The sequence below is a fragment of the Myripristis murdjan genome, chromosome 4 (assembly GCF_902150065.1).
Source record: "Myripristis murdjan chromosome 4, fMyrMur1.1, whole genome shotgun sequence".
Taxonomy (NCBI): Eukaryota; Metazoa; Chordata; class Actinopteri; order Holocentriformes; family Holocentridae; genus Myripristis; species Myripristis murdjan.
Genome location: NC_043983.1, coordinates 16,124,821 through 16,142,028, shown reverse-complemented (window position 1 = coordinate 16,142,028; position 17,208 = coordinate 16,124,821). Strand labels below are relative to the sequence as shown.

Below are 17,208 nucleotides of genomic sequence, written 5' to 3'. Positions count from 1 at the left end.
CAGTGTCTCCTGTGGTGTGTGTGTGTGTGTGTGTGTGTGTGTGTGTCATTTATCTGATGGTGGTGGAGTGGTACCCATTACAGTTCTACACTGAGTCAAGGACTGGTGCATTGTGTGTGTGTGTGTGTGTGTGTGTCTAAGCAGCTGCATATTGTATTGAAAAATGTTGTGATGTTCATTTCTCCTCCTTTCTTCGCCGTCTTTTGTTTCTCTCCCTCCACTGCTGATGATCTTACTCTACAGGAGGGCCTAATGATCTGACGTGCCTTCATGAATACAGAGAAAACCCACACACACACACACACACACACACACACATACACGCACACACACACACACACCTACACACATAAACTCACAAACACTCACAAATCATTCAGAGTGTTTGTTTTAAAGAGTGAACAGTGTGATAAATCACAAATGCCAGTAAGAAGTAAATATTTGCATGTGCTAATTGGACTCATTAATGATAGAGATATGAAAGAGAGAGGAGAGAGAGAGAGAGGGGAGAAAGAAAGAGAGAGAGCGAGAGAGAGCAAGGGAAAAGGGGCGAGCGAGGGAGGTGGGAGGGAGAGATGAGTGACTACTTAAATATACACCACTGATCAGCTATCTAATTGGAGCTTTGTAATGCACACGCACATGCACACACACACAACACTCGCGTAAAATGTTTGCGCATTGGCATGTTGTGGTGTCGGAGAAGGATGATTAATACCTTTCTCAGACATACACACACACACACGCACACACACAGACACACACACTCGAGCAAAGAGTCTTCACTGACCTCCTGTCTCCAAAGAGGCTTTCAAGTAAATTGAGTTTGGGTTTAGGGTCCTGTTTATATTAATGAGTCCACTGCCGGTTGAGTTAGACCCAGTGCTCTGTGTTATTACCTGCTTGATAATGAATGCCAGCTTGACTAGCAGCAGCCAGAGGAAACCGCCTCACGCTGCAGCCAGTGCCGCAGCTCGCCAGTGGCTCGCTAGAATAGATTAGTTTCCCTCCAGACTAGAAAATGATGGCAACTGGTTACAGCACGCAGACAGAAACGCTGGCACACTTTACTTTACTATTCCATACAGACTTTGATTAAATAGTTTAAGCAAATAATTATTACCATCGGTTTTAATCTCCCTGCAGTGCCAGATGGGCGGCATTTCTCATTTGGGACCACACAATGAGTGCCTAAAGATTTAAACTGTAATTCACTAATTTTGTATACATTTCTGTGATTTAGTTATCTGCCTCTAAAGAAGCATTAGTTATCTTGTGCTTCAAGTGGGTAAAAAAATTGAGAAATATTTGTTAAATGCATAATAATGGTAATAGAGTTAGAGCAAACAGTTTATTTTTGTTGCGACCGACCAGCACCTGATTGCAAATTCTGGCTGTGCATGGGGAGTTCTGTTCATTCTTATTGTTTTATTGTTATGCTATATGGCTGCTAAAATAGTGTATTAGCTGAATATGAGCAAAGCCTACAACACACAGCGTTTGAAAAGGGGCATGCCTTGATATTTAGTTTTTAAATGCCATGTCAAGACTGAATACAGATTATTTGGCATATCAGCTGAAGAACAACAATATTAGTTAAAGGCAGAGGAAGGAGAGGATGAGGGTGAAGAGCTACACAATTTTGGCCTGTCTTCTGTTGGACGGTGACGTTACATTTCGGGCAGTCATTTCATTCCCTCGCCATCCTCGGATACAAAAACCTGCTGCCGGTGGTTAGCTTAGCCAGGGAGGTGGGACCAACTTTGAATGCTGTGTTTACAAACCAAAACCAACAAATCCCTCTCATTTTGCCCTTAAAGAACTGCAATGCATCATTTAAAGTATTGCAAAAATGATAAATGACTTTTTCAACTTGAGAGTTCATTTCTTTTCTTGTATTTTTGCAAAGTCCAACGATATCATCAGAGATCGGCGATACTGAACAAATAATCAAATAAAACTGCCTTTCTCTCCCTAACTGATATCACATTAGTTACATCAGGAAAGATCATCATAAAAAAACAGATAAAGGTGCTGTCTCTTGAATTTCTGTTAGCTTTTAGTGAAAAGTGAGGTATTTTCTCATTCACATGGATAAGTCCCTTCAGCTAGTTACACAATGCTGATTTGACAAATAAGGTATGTAACATAAACACTTGGAAAAATGAGCTCATATGTATCATCAGTGTATTTCCATACACTTTGCTAAGATTTGTGCAGACGCTGGCAGAGCTGGTTCCCTTTTCCCTTTCCTCGTTTTATTTATCCTTTCCGGGTCCTGTTGGCCACTATGGCTAAGACAGGTCAGCTTAGTTAGCTAGATTATTGTGCTAATAGTAAATAATGCGTGTTTCTCCTCTGCTGCCTCGGTTGGCTATGGCTCCTTTTGGATTAGCTGCACCCTGACATAATGCCTTATTTTTAGGGAGGGCGTCTTGTCCTCAGTCCAGTGCAGGGCATATTGGAAAATTAAACCAATTATTTCACTAAGCTGACTAGTCTGCTTCTTCCCACACCAAATCTGAAAAAAAAAAAGGTGCTCAGTCCATGCTGTTATGGAGACAGTGTTACCATCCTTTCCACTCGCAGGCACAGTGTCATTTCACATCCAAATTAATAAGAGCCAAAACATTGGTGTGTAACAGCCCAAGTAACTAGAAGGCGGACTTGCAATAGTAACTGCAACCCCTGCTCTGTCTCTTTCCTGTCTCCTGTCACTGTTTATTTAATAAAACAGAGAACTGTCCTCAAAATTAATCTTTAACAACTTGGAGATAGAGAGGGTGACCAGGCAGCAGCAGCCAGTCATCACAAATCTCTCCCGTCTAGTGTTGGGTTGTGACGAGAAGCTGCAAATGATGTGAGCCAGGCAGAAAGACATTTCCTCCCACTGCAGTTGGCTGTAGTAATAGTAGCCTATAGCTGGATGTTTGAAAGGCTACGGCGCTCCATCTGCAGCTGCAAACAGTGAAATCCACTAGCTTTGCTCAGCATGAGCAGTCAACATTCTTCATGTGCAGCGATTGTGAGTACAGTACCCTGTGGGTATTACATTGGACTGGCCCTCTCAATGTGAGCGTGTGTGTGTGTTGTGGTGTCTCAGTGGTCTGCTGGTTCTCTATGAGTGAAGCTTCAGCAAGCTTTAATAATTCACCAGTCTCTTTTAGCTCCCAGACAAACTGAGTTTTCACCGACAGGGGATTCAGGGAGTGAGCACAGAAGCAGCTTTGATTTGACTGGAGTCCAGTGGTGAAGCACAAACACACACACACACACACACACACACACAAAGGAACAGAGAGTTAGTTCTTTGATAAACTCCCACACAGTCCCTGGAACAGTAGCCGACATCACCTCAGTGCAGAGAGCCTGATCCAGCGGCCTAACCCCGGCGTGCCAGACAGCGTGGCCACACAGGGCCGTGCTGCTCACAAGCCAGATGGGAGGAATTATAAAAATATATATATATATAATAATAGCTGATTAGTGCAAGATCAGCTATGATGAAGACATGTATTTTGAGGCATAGAGAGAAATTCTTGTGAAAATCACGCATCTGTGTTCAACAGTGAGCGCACTAGTGCTGAACAACACTGTAAATCAAAATATTATTAACATCCCAAATGGCCAAGTGCAATAACCAAATCACAGGAGCTGAAATTTTTTGCTTAAAGTAAAACGTGTGACAAAATAGCATGAGTGGTGTGGTGCTACCGAGAGGCCCCGGCTTGTATTCTCCAAACAAGTCAGAGCCCAGTAATAGCCACATCATCATCATCATTTTATCAGTGAAAATAAAAACAGCGATTCAAAAACTGCTATACCCGCTAGAATTGTGAATCATATTGCAATCACAATACCTGTCAAAATAACTGCAATGTAATTTTTTGCCATATCGTTCAGCCGTAAAAGACACACACACACACATACACACACACACACACACACACACACATACAGAAATCCCTGCACTACAAACAAATGTCTGCATACACACACACACACACACACACACACACAGACACACACAGACACACACACCAACCCAGCCTCTCTCAATAGGGTCTCGCCTTGGCTGTGCAGCCAAACTATTTTTCAGCCAGCCTTCTTTTCTTTTTTTCTCCAATAAACATTAATATTAAAATCTAATTTTTTTTTTTTTTTTTTTTTTTTTAAGGAAATGATATTGGGTCCCCTCTCCAGTCGGTGGGTGTTCATGCAGTGAATCATGGCAACAGCCCAACTGCCACTTGATGCCACTTGAGGGAAGGAAAGAGACAAGAAAGAGAATTCGGAAGAGGGAAGACTGGAAAGACTAGAGCGTCTTGGGAGAGCCGCTATTAACTTGGATGGGGCTTGATGGGGCTTTATCATCACCTTTTGATAAGATAAAGATAACAATGATGGGTTTTGAGAGAACACCAGATGAGTGAAAATTGTTCTTGTGTTTTGGTCAGACGGTAATTTAGTGGAGGCTTTGCAGTTTTGTCACAAATCTCCTAGTAATCACGGCGGGCACTATCATGGAAATAGGAGAAGCTGTGCGCAAATAAGGGCTAAATAGACACCAAACAGGCAATTAAAAGAACGACAACTTGTGAATCCAAATAGTAATGCTCCAGTTAAAAGGGACTGGTTTGACAATGCAGATCCAAAGGCTTCTGTAACAGCCTTAGCTTGGGCCTGTACTCAAAAAAAAAAAAAAAAAAAACAGCAGCAGCAATTCTGCAAAATAAATAATTTAAAAATGAAAACACAACTGAAGTCACCAGTAGCAACTAGCCATGTGATGTCAACTATGTGAATACGATAGATAATGCTGAAAAGTGGTGAAGCTGTTGTGGTGAGTGGTAAATATCAGTGGTTGAAATGATCAGTTCCCATCAAAAATAGAGCAAGACTTAACTATTACATACACCTGAGAGTGTCACATTAGTGATTGATAATCCTTAAAACCTCTGTCCATATGTGTGTGTCTGTGTACTTAGAGTAATGTGCTTTTAAAGCTCGCTTGAACTAGATAAATAGTATAATACTGTACTTTAAGATTCTTATCTTCCCAAAAACACAGCTGTAATTTTACTTATATATTGTTCTGTAAATTAAGCTGATAAAACTGTTTTGTAAATGGTAGTCCCAGTAAAAATTGGGGAGGATGGGGAGGGAGCAAATCAAATTTGGCTTAGGGACCTTTGTTGGACTGGGAGAGCGCTGCATGTGAGCGTGTTGGCTATATGCATAAAGCAGCGCTGGGAGATATCGCCCTGAGAAGAGAAATCCATGTCTCCGGTCCATAAATATACATTAAGACGGTCTGCTCATGTTGGCTAGCCCATGAATAAAGTTAAACAGCTGAAACACACTGCCTGCCAACAAAAGACCAAACAAAGGACCACACACAGTTTCTTTCACTCTGCCACTAACATAAAAACATCCAAATACACACACATATGCACACACACACACACACACACACACACACACACACACACACTCACAGTTGTATGACAGTGATCAGTATTGAAAAGGCTACATTGTAAACCCGTGTCTAATTTCACAGATGCTGAACAAATTGTCCTCCAACCTAAAGGAGAATGCTTTTGTGTGGGGTGGTATAATTTGTGTATGTTTGTGTGTGTGTGTGTGTGTGTGTGTGTGTGTGTGTGTGTGTGTGTGTGCACATGTGTATGAGCGTGTATTCATCTCAGATTCAGACAATGAGAGAAAGTCAGGGGGGCGTGACGAGAGCACAGATGCAGGGGGAATATCTATGTGATTGTGTCTGTTCGTACATCTTGACACAATGTGTGTGTGTGTGTGTGTGTGAGAGAGAGAGAGAGAGAGAGAGAGAGAGAGAGAGAGAGAGAGAGAGAGAGTGTTTGTGTGTCAGGGTGTCAGGGTGGGGGAAGCGACCAGTACAGTACATGAGTGCATCTCTGCATCATCCTGCAGTGCAAACAGCCGACGGAGCTTCAACCATGTCAGGCTTCGCTTCGGGACTCAGAAACCGTCACATATCTGCCTGATACAGGCTGGCTCTCTCAAACCTGAACTGATTTACAGTGAAATGACACACATACAGCCTCGCTGTTACATCGTGCAGCACAGCCAAGAAATGGGCAAGCGTCTTCTTTTTACACATCATCAAAATTCTATTATAAAAGCACAATAGCAGCTTCTGATATGCCACTTCTCTTTTTATTAGTTTTTTTTAAAAAAAAATTATTTATTTATCTTTTTATTATTACTATTTATCTGTATGGGCAGGTGTGCATATGTGTGTATGTGTGTAGGTGTGTGAGTGCACGTGTGGTATGTTAAATGAACCCTTTTAGAAGCTTCACAGCAAATTTTGTTATGACAATGTGCACTAACAATAAGGACATTCTTTTCTATTCCATTCTATTGTATTAAACTCACTGTGTTTGTGTATGCATGTGTGCATGTATCTTAACAACATACCCAGGCCCTCTTCACATACACAAGTGAAAAGCGGAGAGAGATTGCGGTTCACACTTGGCGGTATCATGAGTCCCAAACACGTCTCAAGTGGCTGCTTGTGATTGAATTTTGATCGACCTCAGATCTATAAGAATTACTTCTTCTTCTCTTACAATGATTGCTCTGTGTCTTATTCAATTCCTTCTTCACTTCCATATCCAATACTTTCACGATCTTCACCCCTAAATATCCCCCAAAATCCTATTCCTTATTGTCCAGTAACAAAGAGGTTGTGCCCCAAAATTTCTATCATTAGGATTGTCTGATGAAGTTGCCACCATGTTATGGTAAAAACGAACGTCAGTCAAATTTGACTGAAGTCTATCAAGCACTCCTTCCTGTCACAAAGTGACTCACTACAAGCTGTCCACTGATGTTATACAGAATGCATAAGCGTTCACCACAAATAAAATGTAGCCCGATGCGGTCCTATCCACCTCTGAAGGTGCTTTGAGTGATCAGATAACAGTCCACGCTCAAGAGACTCTAAACCACACCAAATCACACCAATACTTAGCCCCGTCCACTTTATGATCATCCCGAGTTGGATTTTAAAACAAAGCATAAATGGGATCCTATGAAGCACTGGTTGTATTTGTGTAGCGCTCTCTTTGAAAATGTAGCTCCTTTCAAAAAACTTCCAAAGATGTAGTTTACTGAAATCCAGGGGTCATCCATGAAGTGACCATGTTAGTATTCATGGCTCTTCAAATAAATCATTGTTTTAGTTCCTCAGGAGAAGAACACATAAGCTCTGCAGACACCTTATCAATCTCAATGCCATGTTTGTTTAACTAACGGCATGAGGATGATCAGATGCCAAAGTGTTACAGACTCCAGTGTGAAAAATCATCTTAATAGCTACAATTCAGCATTTCTCATGGTTGAGTTATGTTTTCTTAGCATTGTTTTATTACTTTAGAGCAACCACTCACTTCCATTTCGTTTTATATGATGAAAACTGTGACAATTAAAAACATTTGAAGTCTCTGAATAAGGGTTTTGAAATTATGCTAGTGTGATCTCTGTGTCATCAATCAGTTCAGTTCTTCATTCAATACTCTTCCTGAAATAGTATTTTTACAGCGCAGCTTTAACACTGGAGACCACGGCACCACATGGCCTAATCCTCGTCATGACGTCAGCTAACCAAACACGGCACCGAGGTGAGTAAGGTGACTATCTGAGTCCAGCTGAGAGTTTATTGCTGCTGTCAAACTGTGTTGTTTTCCTCAGTAAAGACGCAGTCCATTTAGCCCCAATAAGAACAGATGACACCTCCGAAGCTTACCTCAGTGACCACATCCAGGGCAGAGTTTAACCTTATTACAAACAACAGCTCCCCGATGGATATCCTGCTGGATGCTATATGGTCCTCTCAGGGTGTGTGTGTGTGTGTGTGTGTGCCTCTTTGTAGTGTGTATCCATTCTAAACCACACATAGCCTACATCAATCTACCTCTCCATAAATGGACTGTCAAAAAAAGTTCTTTGTGTTCAAAGAGCCGGAGAGGCCAGATAGGGAGCAGGAAGGGAGCAGAAAGGAAATGTTGAAAAGAGATGGAGCGAGGGAGGAACAGACACTGAAGGGAAGCTGTGAGCCTGGAGAAGAGAGGAGTGGGTCTGTTTGTGCTATGAGAGTGTGCCTGCTGGGTTGTGCACCCAATCTACAGAGCAAAGGTTCCCTACTGTTCTTCCTCATATCAGCCTGACAACAACAGCAATGCACTTACCGAGGAGGCTGATATACATTCAGAGCAGCTCACAGCACATGATAAATGCTCAGCCATGCATACATGGGACATTATTTACAGAAATGTCGTGTGACTTTGCCGTATGGATGCCTGTAAATCATCACCCCTGAGAACACACTGGTGAAAGCAGCCTTTCTTTTGTAGGAGTGGAAATGGGTTTTTGCCACTGGTTTGTCAGAGAAAACACACCTGATTCGACTGTTGTCACGCCACTGAATGGATGTTATCGGTCATAATCACAGGCTCCTGTACCTCCTAGTGAGTCAGAAGGCTGTTATCGTCTAGTCATATCAGTCTTTTCCTACGGTTAACCATCACGACAAACCCTCTCCTAACCCTAACCAAGCATTTAACAAAGTGGCTAAAGCGAACGTTTGAGTGGTTGAAAGCGATTGACGATATGACTGGATGAGAACAGCCTTCTGACCCACTAGAAGGCACAGGAGGGACCTACTATAACCCATTCCTGTGGGGGTGTTTACGACTGATAGCGTCTATTCAACAGTCGAATCAGGTGCACAACAGGAAAAAAAAATCAGACTGTTCAGTTTGACATCTTGTTGCATTGTCAATAATGAGGTATTAAAGGTGCACTATGCAAAACTGAGGATTGAAGTGAGAAGATCTGACAAGAAAGGACATGGAACAAAAATGAGCGAGGGAGGCTGATGATGGCTGATGATTCTGTGCTTATTCTACCTTGGCAGTTTCGTATAGTGCACCTTTAACTGTGTGGATTTGGTTACTGGACATTGTTCCCAGACTAGGCTAATGTGTTTGTCCCTCGTTATGAACGCCTCCGTGTGTCCAGCCCGCTGTTCTCCTCGGTGCAAAATGACAACACATCGAGACAGGCTGATCTCTCCCAGCCTGTTTCCATCCCACCCACACAATCTATCTGTAAAGAGCACGGAGTCAGACGGTGAACATTACAGTCAGATGACATTTACGGCATGACAGGACACTTTTAACACCTTCTCTTCTGTATGTGTGTGTAATCGTGTGCATGTATTTGTGTGTGTGGTCCCTGTCTGGTTAAATGTGACATTTCCGTGGTTAAGGTCTTGTGAGGCCCATGCCTCATTAAAGGTTATCTGTTAATTACAAGGACAACTTGGGGTTACATTGAGGTGACACCGTCCCCCCACTCTGTCTGTCTCCCTCACACACACACACACATACACACACACATACAGTATATACATACACACATACAGGGATTGTTAAGAGTGGCTTGTACTCCCCGACCCCGTGTAAAGCCACTCAGAGCTAAGAAAGGGGCTGAAAAGAATTGCCACAATAACTCTCCTCTTCCTGCGAACATAAACACACACACACACACACACACACACACACACACACGCGCGCAGAGAGGCCCCTGATACAGGAACCTGATAAGGACATAAAGCCAAACCAAATATGGTCTCCTGGTATTAAGCTGTATTGTATTCTTGTGAATAGTCCTTTGCTATCTGCCGGGTGAGATCGGCCTGCTCTACCAGCCCAGCTCTCCGACAGAGAATAGGAGGCCATTAGCCATAACATAGATTGATGGATAGAGCTGAAGATGAACGTCTCAGAGATCTGCTGCAGCTCCACCAACCTTTCTGCTATGCATACAGAGAGGGCCGCTAAGACAGAGACGGGCTGAGGATGAATACTTAAAAGGCAGAAACAGGAAGCGTCGGGCTGTATTTCAGAAGTGTCCGGCATGCGCTAAAAGCATGAAGTGACATGTCAAATCACTGTGATGCATTTGCCACAAGCTTGGTGTCAACAGAAGATTAAAATGTTATGTGTTATTTGTGATATTTCTGATGATGTGACCATCGACTTAATAAAACAAAAGTGATACAATGCATGCAAACTGTAAGTTGTACATTTAGATAAAGAAATTTCACAAGTAGCATAGTGTTCACATTAATGACCACATTATGAATACTGGCTCTGCTGGTATCATGGCTGCATGGAGAGCAAAATTTTCTATAGACATGGAGAGTATATGTCTTATATCAATTAAATAAAGCAATAGATTATGTTTAAATCATCTTGGGACACCTGAGGATGTAAGACATACACATTTTTGTAACTTTGGGTGACAAGGTACAAGAACGCGTACTTGTGAGCACTCAGTGGGTGAAATGTAGTTTGATAAGTGCAGCAACCAAGCTACATTTCCCATGAAATGGCTTGTCCTCAGCATAATGAGCATCTTAAAATTAATTCACCTTTCATTCTGGTGGGTGACAGTGTTCACTCGCCGAAGGCCATAAATAACTATTGCTTGCTGTAAAATTGTAATGGTGCGACGTTAGCTGGTATGTTTTCCAGCAAGTTAAGCTGTTAGTGCTGTTGAGGTCATGGCCAAAGAAGGAAATCAAATGAGCGACTGTCACCAACATGTTGACCTTGCATGAACACGTCCCCGCTGTGTATTTGAAATACTAACTAGGAGGCTGTACCTTTTTTGTAGGGATCAGATCCTGGATAGTGTAGGGTGGAAAAATGCAAATACATTTAAATAGAAGGCAGGGATAACGTCGACTTTGGCTTGTTGTAATCTAGCTAGCCTCCAAGTGTAAGAAGTGCATTGTATAATAGGTCATTCAGAGCGGCTCAAGGCACAAAGTGATGGAAACCAAAACACAAGGAATACAGTAGCTACACCTGTGCGTACAGACTCGGCAAGTTAAAAACAAAAGAAGAAGAAAGAACAACTGAGCTCCTGATCAACTAACACAGAGAGACATCTGTGTGTGTTTGTGTTTACTGTCAAATGCAGCGGAGCAGCCATTCAGAAGGCAGCTTGTTTGATTTCAGCTTTCTGGGAGCAACTAGCCCCACTCCCCCATGCTAATGTAATCATATTACCACAGAAGAAAGCTATTGTCATATGCTTCTGTCAAAAGAGTAAATGGAAATGCTAGCAGGCTTTATATAAGTAATAAGGAAAATAGGGTCTTGCATAAGAGCAGTGTAGTGTAAAAAGCCCATATGCAGGACCTAATTTCACGCAATCAACAAAGCCACTTTGTGTCAAACCTTTTGCTCCCTTTAAATCCTCTTTTAAAAGAGCCGCAGGCCTCCGAATCAAGACTTGGACAAGCCTCACAGAAGCACACAATTTCATTTCACACTGAATGGAATTAGCCAGTGGACCAACCTTACAAAGTGGCTTTAAAAGATTTTAGTTCCGCCCTGAAACACTCTGCATGTCGCCGCTGTGAAATGTGAATATAAGGGTGTGTGTGTGTGTGAGAGCGCACAGATGTGTTTTCATGAGTGATAGTGTGTGTGTGTGTGTGTGTGTGTATGTGTGTATGTGTATGTGTGCATGTGCGTGACAGAAAGAAATGTCTAAAGAAATAGATTCAAAAAGGTCATGACTAAAATGTCCTTTTACTTTAGTAAATTACCCAGCAACGCTCCGGTGCAGGACTGGCCTTTAATATCAATATGTCCATTTCATCTGAAGCCGAGTGCTGTTGCCTCACACCACTCGCTGCTGAGGGAGCAGCTGAACGTTAGTGAAATGTAAGAGAGACAAACCGAGGCAAAGACTTACCGCCATACCTGTGCTTCTCTGTCTGTCTCTCTCTCTCTCTCTCTCTCTCTCTCTCTCTCTCTGTGACATTATATCACACACCATCCTCTCCTGCCTGAATCTGTATTTCTTCTCACTCTTGTCAATAGCAAAGCCAACTCAAAAGGCCAGAATTCAGCCTTGTAAAAAGCAAGATTTTAGCTTGATATTTTGTATTACCCACCCAGAGAAGGCATGGCTGCATTAAGCCTCTGTAATATCATGAAAAATTGACTTGAGGGATAACATAAGCATTTAAAAAAAAAAAAAAAAAAAGATCTGCTTTGTATCTCATGTTGTGACTTTATTGTTTGATTTCATTTTCTCTGATTGAGTAATAAAAACGTGTTTAAAGACTTGCTGTCTCCTTCATTCTGTCCAACTGTCATATCCCTGTTATCCGTGGCAAGGGAGAGAGAGGGAGGGGGGTTGATAGAGAGAGAGAGTGTAGATAGAGAGAAGCAGAGCCAGAAAGTAACAGAAACAGAAGAAGGGAGTCAAGCCTTGGTGTTGCTGCTGTGTGGTTCTGGCTGCTGTCCAGCAGAGCCTGAGGACCCAATGTTGCAGCTCTGATGAAGAGAGCTCTGCAGCTCCACTCTTCTCTCTCTCGCTCGCTCTTTCTCTCTCTCTCTCTCTCTCTCTCTCTCTCTCTCTCTCTCTCTCTCTCTCTCTCTTTCACTCACTCACACACACACACACACAACTCCTCCATTTCTTTAGTCCCCATAGTTTTTCCCTGCCTCCCTACTCCTTCTCCCACACTTCTCCTCCCCCCTGTTCCCTCCCTCCCTCCTTCTCTCTCTCCTGCCAATGTGATCCATGTGTTGTGCTTCAGCAGAGAACTGCTGAGGCAGCAGAAAGAGAGAATATTTACAGATCAGTCAGATGGGGTTGAGTTCTGCTCCTATTGCACACTCACAGTTACTCGTCAATCACTGCTACGACGGCTGCAGTGAACAAGCAGGGACAGAGGTGCACGCATACAGATGCAGGCGTTTTAGCTGATGCATATACAAGCACACACACACACACACACATAAATGTGCACACTCACCCATGTGTATGTTCGCATGCACATGTAACAACATGCACTTACACAAATATGGACACTTTAACATACTGTATGGACACACACACACACAGTAGAGTCACATACAAACACACTAGAAGTTGCACACTCATACAAACTGGATTACAGCAATTTTCTGAACTTATTAGATTATTCTAGCAGGACTATTATTTACCTCTAAATGCTTGGTTACCATAACCATATTACTGCTGACTGTTTATATAAACAGTTATGTGTAAATGTCTTATGAAAGCACTAATAATCACCCCTACAGTATCATCACAATATTGATTGAGGTATTTGGTTGAAGACTTTGTGATATTTGATTTTGTACAGCCCATCCCTTATGGCAACTCCATCAGCGCTCTATTTCACTGTCAATGCTCTGAAAAGCAACCCTGGGCAGAACAGCCTATCAGACCAGGGGGCTAAACCAGCTGTTTGAACTAGGGCATCGACCATTTCACTCTCTCTGTATTGTTGCCTCCAAAGGCTGATAGAGATGTCTAGTTAACTCCCTTTTCACCCACACAGCAGGTTGAGTCCTGATGCGGTTCATAGCAGGATGTGATCAGGACCATACAGCACAGCAGGATGGAAAATTTGTGTTTAAAAAAAAATCCTTAAACATCTGCCTGCATACGACGCATATAGAGTCAGTTTTGCTGTGATCACTAGTGCGAAACTCTCTCAACACAGATAATGGACTTTCTGTTTCACACTCATCTCTTTTCTAGCTGAGGCTGTTCTCTTTGCTTCCTCTGATGTTTCCTGTAGGCCTACGGCACAGAAACTGTAGATCCACACGTTTTTTTTTTTCCTCCCCTCTTTCTTCCTCTCCTTCTGATGTTTTTCTTGCATCCATTTCTCATCGTGTGGATATGCAACTGATGAATCACCCGATCCCATGGGAGTTTAACCAAGACTACACTGGCACAGCATAAACACACACATACACACACACACACACACATTGCAGTGCTCAAAGTGAACAGATGATGCTGCCAAAGAGAGGTGTTGCTCCTGCTAACTCTGTCTGCCCAACAAGGTCAGCATTCAAAGCACAGGCGGAGTGTGTGTGTGGGTTTGTGTATGCGTGCATACATAAGTGAATGGGAATGTTTGCGCGGAGTGTGTAAACAGCATGGGAGACCTTGCCTTCCATTATGCGAGTCCTCGTGCGCAGCTGGGGCAGATCTCCTGTGCCCCGCTCGCCCTGTTGCCCTGTCAATGTCCTGCCAACACCTTGTCAATCACACTGACCCACCCCACCCCTCGGCCTTCACGCAGACACTACAGCACCCCTCTGCCCCCCTCTTTACCTCCGTCCCTGCATCACACCTCCCCTCTCTCACCTGGCGTCAAGGGCAACAGGAGCCATAATGTCAGTAACCTGGCTGGCGTCATGGTAACAACTTAGCCAGTGATGGTGTGACTCAAGGACGCACAGTCAGATTGTATCAATGTAGCTGTTCTGACCTATTCAAAACTTTACTGGGTGCATCTAGGCTCTCTAGCTCCAAAATATCTAAAGTGACACTCACACTTGAAGGCTTAATGTCAAGCTTTCATGCCTTTAAATAATATCGCATGCCAATTGAGAATGACACAGCAGTCTTTTGAGTGGTTTTCCCTTCAAACAGCAAAAACTGTTGTGTGCTTGTGAATATATCTATGGCCAGTCCATCGGTATACAGAGATGGGATGATTGGGTCACATGATCCACTCTTACCAACAAAAGATCCAACTGAAACCAATTAAACGATCATACCTGTATATTTTTTTTGTAAAATGTCTGATAGGGTTTCATCGATGCAGCAATGTCCCTGTGAGCTGTTTTTAATATATTTTTGAAAACAGTGGGAACCTACCGGCGGTAGAGCAGACAGCAGTAGCTTCTGTTTGTGAAAAACACATGGGCGGGTATATTCTCTTCATGGGCATTATAAGAATAAAAATGCATTATTCACAAATAACACACTATACACTGAGTTATCTATTAAAAATTGCTGTGGCTGTAAAAACACTACTGCTTTTGACTATGAATTTATATATAGCAATGCCTGACATAAGATGGCACAAAGCCCAAATTAACCAAAATATTCATCACGCATCTATCTGCTGAGTTCCACATAGCACCAAGATGAATTTATTATTTACTGACGTGTTGAAATTTGAAAGTGATAATGGCATGAGGTGATGTAAATATACTGATATGACAGTGAATTTACAGTAACTCATGCACACACAGGTAGCCCTGCATACCTCTGTCTCTGGTTGTCCAAAGTTGATTTTCCCATGTAGCACTAGCTAACCTGTGCATGTTAAATTGTGACTGGAGTGTCTGTGCCTGATTAATCTGGTTTATTGTGTCCAAGCTCTGTTCTGAGCAGACTTTATTGGCACTGTCAACCAGGACAGATGCAACCAGAGAAGCTGATGTTTTGGAAGGTTCTCAATGGCATAGGATGGAGGGGAAAAAAAGTCTTAAGTGTCCAAGTCTAGTTCATTTTTTTTTTTTTTTATCTGTGTGGAAAGGATATGGATACTTGTGTGCATGAAATTGAGGATGTCATGCTTTCTACCTTACAAGAGTTGGCAAGCATGTACATCTAAATCTAGAAACAGATAGAAATTACTGAACATGCTGATGGTGGCATTTCTGCAGCAGCCTGTGATGGTCATGCCCATGGGCGTTGGCATAGCTTGCTCTCTCTCTCTCTCTCTCTCTCTCTCCCTCTCATTGCCATTGAACTGCAGAAAATAGCTAATAATGCATTTCTCCTATAGAAATTAAACCATTAGATTCTGAATACATTATCCCCATTCTGCTTCCTTCCTTGTGTGTGTGTGTGTGTGTGTGTGTGTGTCGGTGGGGTGTCTGTCTGACTGCTGGGCTTTCTCTTTTCTTTCTTTTTCTGTTCAACTGCCATCTGTCCATCTTTCTCACTTTTTTTTGGAAAAGGAAAGAGGAGAGGAGAGGAGTCAGGCCCCCAAGTAAAAGTTGAGCCAACTCTGAGCTCAACATTAATAATTTAGGAGGGCAGGAGAGGAGAGAATGGCTCCTGCAATATTCATATGTCATATTGACTTGACTGCCAGCCACTCGCCCATGCACCCAGTACTTATGAAGTCTCACAGATGACTGAGGATGCAATGCTGTGTCCTCCCCCTCCTCTATCCCCCTTACTCCCTCCGTCTGTACATTTTCTCATCTTCTCCATCCATACGCCACCTCCTTCCCCACTCCCTCCCTGTGCCACCTTCCCTTCCAGCCTTCTCCCTCCCCCTGCCGTCTCCTCTCACCCCCCCTGTTCTTCCCTCTGCCACTTCTTTTCATTCCCTTCTCATCTACTATTTCTCAGAAGAGTACAGCATGCCCAGGGGCCAAATTCAATTATAGACCAAATTAAAGGGATGCGTCTCAACTCTCTCACCAGACAAAAGAACACACGCATGCACAATAGACGCTGAAGGGTTATAACCACACGCGCAAACACCCACACACAGACACACGCCCACAGACGCATGCACGCTACAACCTCTATCCATCTGCTGTGTCAGGGAGGGAATCCACACAAGTCCCCATTTCGAAATCACTGACAAATGGACAAGCAAACTGTGATTTCATATACAAAGTGTGTCCAAGACGTCGGCCCCCTCCCCATAAACGTTACATCGCTGATTACACTGAGAGTGCTTTCCCACTCTCGCTCACTTAAAAACCCGGCTTCTCCGTCTCTCCAGGCCCCAGATGCAGTCTTTAATTAGCCATGGTAATGGTGGCACGGCTGTGAATAACTAGACTGTTTGCCTGCCCAACGCGCGGCTGGTCCAGCTCTGGGAGGATGCTCCGGCGAAGCACACAGTAAAGCACAGAGACCATCGTTAGTACCAGCCGTCTGCATTTTAGCATCAGCCATAAAATATCAAATCCTCAGAAAGAGTTGGAGTGTTTCTGAGGTCAACCAATTATCGAGCACTGCAGGCTACACTGGCTGCCTTTCAACATGATTAGATCTGAACTCACCAGAGGACATCCGGTCCACTTGTTCTCTTGTACAGGGAGCCGAGATAAAAAGCTTAGAATGGAATACAAAAAAAAAAAAAACCTGTAATACTTTGTGTGTTGTAACTTCGACATCTGCTGTTCCTAGCACAGGAAGAGAGAGCGAGCTGGACAGAGGGGAAGGAGGGGTTCGAAGTGAAGAGGGTCCCCTGCACCCTCCAAAACAGCCGCAGGCAGAAAGGAGGCAGGGGAAGAGGCATGAGCCGTGAGAGAATATCACTGCTGCTGCAGA

The 17,208-nt window shown here is 43.2% G+C and overlaps 1 long non-coding RNA gene across 1 annotated transcript in view; it reads right to left on the bottom strand.

The window, feature by feature from the left end:
- Window positions 1-590: 590 nt before the first annotated feature.
- The window catches only part of LOC115357608 (uncharacterized), a 17,184-nt gene continuing 566 nt past the window's right edge, over window positions 591-17,208 (bottom strand). The window contains exons 2-3 of the long non-coding RNA XR_003928122.1: window positions 1,716-1,721; window positions 591-601 (exon numbers count right to left, since the gene is read on the bottom strand). This is a non-coding gene — a long non-coding RNA (uncharacterized LOC115357608). The remainder of the gene's footprint in view (window positions 602-1,715; window positions 1,722-17,208) is intronic.